Source organism: Belonocnema kinseyi, chromosome 10 (assembly GCF_010883055.1).
Source record: "Belonocnema kinseyi isolate 2016_QV_RU_SX_M_011 chromosome 10, B_treatae_v1, whole genome shotgun sequence".
In the NCBI taxonomy this organism is placed as follows: domain Eukaryota; kingdom Metazoa; phylum Arthropoda; class Insecta; order Hymenoptera; family Cynipidae; genus Belonocnema; species Belonocnema kinseyi.
The window spans coordinates 9,592,769-9,597,417 of record NC_046666.1 but is presented as its reverse complement, the minus strand read 5'-3'; the positions used below and the strand labels follow the sequence as shown (position 1 = coordinate 9,597,417).

The following is a 4,649-nucleotide window of genomic DNA, read 5'->3' as shown; positions in this document are numbered from 1 at the left end:
TCTTTTATTTTGGTAGAAATTGCATAGTTTTGGTTTTTGAATTCAAATTTTTTCCAAAATTCGTCTTTATGACCCAAAAACTGAACATTTTGAATGAGATTTTTTTCCCTTTATCGATTGAAAAATCTTTCCTGGTTGAGAATTCAACTGTTCTGTTGAAAATTCATATTTTTTAGTTTAATTTAACAGTTTTTTTTCATTCAAAATTTAAAAAAAAATTGGAAATACCAACTATTAGACTTTTTATTGAAAATTAATTTTTTTATCAAAAATACAGCAATCATTCTTTATTTGTAAAAGCAGATTTAGATTAAAGTAATTAACTATTTTGTTGGAAATTCATTTTTTTTTCTTGTTTAAAATTAATTTCTTTTTAACTCCTGTTTAAAAAATCGTGTTTTTTGGTTGATTTCGACCGCTTTTGATTAAAAATAAAAATATTTTTTGGTTGAAATACCAAATATTACATTTTTCGTTCAGAATTCATCTTTTTTTGGAATAGAAATTTAATTACTTGATTAAAACTTAAATTCTTTTATTAAACATTAATTTTTGTTAGTAAATGATTTATAATCTTTAATAAAAAATTATCTCCTGGGTCAAAAAATAATATATTTGATTGAAAATTCGTTTTTCTTTGGCTGAAAATTAATTTTTCTTACCAAAAATCTGCCTAATACAGTTAAAACTTAAACTATTTTGTTGAAAAATGTTTTTTTTTTCTATAAAATTAATTTTTTTAAACTGAAAATTTAACGGTTCCAGTCGAATATGCCCTCAATTTTAGTTAAAAATTCATCTCTTTACTTGAACATTAATCTTTTTAACTAAAAATATAAACATTCTTTTTTTAAAATCTTTTTTAGTTAAAAATTCGTATATTTTAGTCGAAAATAATCTTGTTTGAAAATTAATCATTCCGGTTGAAAATTCAAATATTTTAATCAAAGATTTATATTTTTAGTTAAAAATACATTTTTTGGTTTAAAATTTAACTAATACATTTGCAGATTTATCATTTTAGTAAAAATATCATCAATTTGTTTGAATATTAATGATTGCTTTCAAAATGACTCTTTTATCTGTTGATTTTTTTTTACCTGAATATTTATTTTGTAAATTGAAAATTTAACTATTCAATCCGTGGCCGAATTTTAAAGCTAAACATTTTTTCATTTGAAGCAATAAAAAATAAACTACAAATTAGAGCGCTCAAAATGGAACTCTTGAGTTTTAAACTGTTAAAATTGAACTTAAAAGTTTTTTAATTCAAAAATTTTGTATTCAAATCTTCCATAAAAATAAAAATATATAAAATAAAAATATTTTTATAGATTATGCAGAGTTCAAAGATTCAGATTTAATTCTAAAAATATATATCAATGAACTCTAAAATTTTCAAAATTATATCATTTCAAAAACAATTTTAAGCGAGAAAAATTAAAAATCAAATTTTTTTAAAACTGAACGCTTCTTAAATTATTTTTATCTTAAATAGTTTAAACACCCTTGAAAAGTTTCAAAATTGAATTGCAAAATCTTGAGAATTCTAAAAAGTGTTTTACATTTAAAAAAATTTTTTCGAACTTCTAAATATCTGTTAAAATATATCAAATTTTTCCTACGATTTTTAGACAATTCTGCAGATTAAAAAAAAATTACTTGAAATCTTCCAGATTCTTTTTTGACAATTTTGGAAATCTTTTTAAATATTCTCTTAAAATAATTTTTCAAAATGAGAAATCATTTTCAATTTTCCTAGGGATCTCAAGAAAATGACTGTTGCTATTTGCGCCGAAATTTCAGTACAAATAGCCGAATTTTTGGCGGTACAAATACATCGTTAAATTATTTGAAATAATTTTAAATGTTTTAAATTAATTTTGAATATTTTCAAAACTTCTAAATATTTCTTAAAATTACACAAATTATTTCAACGAATAATAAGTGTTCAATTGTTATTTATATATCAAAAAATAATAATTTCACTAACAAATAAAAATTATTTTGAAAATTAAAAATAAAATTGTAACATTCAGAGTTTAGAAGTTCTTCGAAATTTTAACGATTTCAGGATTTTCATGTTAAATAATTCAGTTTCAATTTGTATACTTTTAAATATTTGGTTTTAATTTAATCGTTTAAATAAAGAGATAAATGTTGCTAAACATTAAATAATTATCCTTTGTCTTAATTACAACATTAAAAATTGATTGTGTTAAAAATGAAATGTTGATCTTTATTAGTTAAAAACTCAACTATTTTATGAAAAATTTGTCTTTCTTAGTTGGAAAATAAATTATCTGGTTGAGAATTCATATTTTTTAAAAATCTTTATCGTAGAAAATTAATCTTCTTATTTAAAAATTCCTCTTTTTGGTCAAAAATTCAAATATTCCAGTTAAATATTCATCAATTAACTTGATAATTCATTTTTTTTGTTGAAAATAAAAATACTTTGTTAAAAGTTAAACTCCTTTGTTAAAATTTTATTTTTTTCTTAGTTCAAAATTCAACTATTCGGTTTAAATTAATTTTTTTTAGTTGAAAATTTAACTTTTTGGTAAAAAAATTCATATTTTTGGCAAAAAATTGTATATTTGCGTAAAAAACACGAAACATTTGAAAATCTCTGTACTTTGAAAATTTTTTCTGATTTAGTAGACACTTATAAAAATAAAACTATTAATAAAAATAATCAGTTTAATATTTTTAAATGTTTGATTATTCAATTATTTTCATTTTAAATAGTTTAAAAATCATTGAAAAACCTCAACATTTTATTTCAAAATCTTGAGAAATCTTCAATTTCTTTAAAATTTGTTGAAATTTAAAACTATTTAAAATTTTTTACAGAACTTCTAAATATCTGTCAAAATTAATTAAATTTTTCGGAAATTCTGCAAATTTCAGAAAATTGACTTAAAATTTTGATGTGTAAATAACAATTTAAAATTTATTATTTGTAGACGAAATTTAAGTAATTTCAAGAGATATTTTCAAGCTTTGAAAAGATTCAAAATAAATTCAAAACTTGAAATGATAGTTTAATTTTTAAAAATGTAGATTTTTGCAGATTTTAAAGAAAAAATTAAAAGCTTTTTAAGAATTGTCTTCAAAGGAATAAAAAAATTTTCTTAAGATGCCTAAGAAAATTAAAAATAATTTTTCACTTTGGATAATTATTTTAAGAGAATATTTAAAATGATTTACAAAATTTTGAAAAAAGAGCCTGGAAGATTTGAAGGAATTTAAAAAAAATAAAATATACATCAAAGTTCAACAATTTTAATTACTGATTAAACATTTCAAAGTTCGAAATTTTGACTTTTGACCGGGCAATAAAAATCGGGAAGTTTCGTCATCAGACATGAAAAATAAAAAAATGAGAAAATCAGGACAAAGATAAAAAATCAGGGCATGTCCTGATAAATCAGGACGTCTGGACACTCTATTCGATTCGTGAATAAAATACAATTTTTAGGTTAGAAAACAAACAGAATTACGTGTATTAAATTTACAATAAGCATGATAAACTTCAAATAAATACAGAATAACCACACGAAAAAATATAAATTTTTACTTTACCATTTCAAAAAAATGATTCAAACATTTGAAAGTTTACGAAAATAAAGATTCAAAGACACTTGAAACAAAAAGTATCATAAAAAATGATTATTGACAAAACCGATGAAACTAATCATAAAATTGTTCAATTGATTCTCAGGTCGTAAATTCGTCGAATTGTAAAAAAATATAAATAAATATTGATGAATTAAACCAAAAAACTCAATATTGAATACGTTGAATGTCAACGATTTCAACTTGTAAATCTAAGGTTAGTTTACTATTTGGAGTAAGTTTCCCCGTGATTTTAGAAGCAATTTTGAAAATTTAAATACATACTTTATGTCATCTTCATCCGCATCACTGTATTGACCTTCCTCCACAGTTGAATCCATTTTTACTGTCTTCAATTAATAAAATATCACAATATAAACACAACAGAGCCAAGGTTAAACCTTTAAACGAGCTAAAACTCACTAAAAATGCACGTGTGACAGTTGGATACAATAGTTCCCTTCCTTACCGACACAAATCGCGATACTAGTGACATCAGACGGTATTTCGCGTGAATTAGATTGTAGATGGGCGAACTGTTCTAGCAAAAGTTCCGCGAAAATTCAAATTAGATAAATGAAAAATTTCTTTTTTTTAATACAAATTAATAATAAAAGTTCAGGGTTTATTCATAAAACAAAGAAAAAGCTTCAGTCTTTCTATTTTAAAATAAAATTTAATATTTTAATGACTGGTCAGTTTTTGTATAGAAGTTCTGAACTTTGCACATATAAACATTATTGTTTCCTGAAAGAACGTTTCAAAGTACGTGTTTTCATAAATTTATTTATTTTTTACACCGAATAGTTGAATTTTCCACGAATGTGGATACATTTTGAACAACTTATGAAATAGTTAAATTTTCAAATAAATAAATGAATTTTCCAAGAACAAAATTAATGGTCTACTAGAAAGAAAAACTTCCAACAAAATATATGGATTTCCAACCAAATAGTTAAAGTTTCAAATGAGGAAGATAAACTTTTAACAACCTGAAAAAATCGAATTTTCCAGAAAATGCTGAAATT

The 4,649-nt window shown here is 22.0% G+C and overlaps 1 protein-coding gene across 1 annotated transcript in view; it reads right to left on the bottom strand.

Moving 5' to 3' along the window:
- Positions 1 to 4,056, bottom strand: part of LOC117182070 (serine/threonine-protein kinase RIO1) — a 27,332-nt gene extending 23,276 nt beyond the window's left edge. Inside the window, exon 1 of the mRNA XM_033375093.1 lies at positions 3,907 to 4,056. The gene's annotated coding sequence lies outside the window, so the exon portion shown is untranslated. The remainder of the gene's footprint in view (positions 1 to 3,906) is intronic.
- Between the last annotated feature and the right edge of the window lie 593 nt (positions 4,057 to 4,649).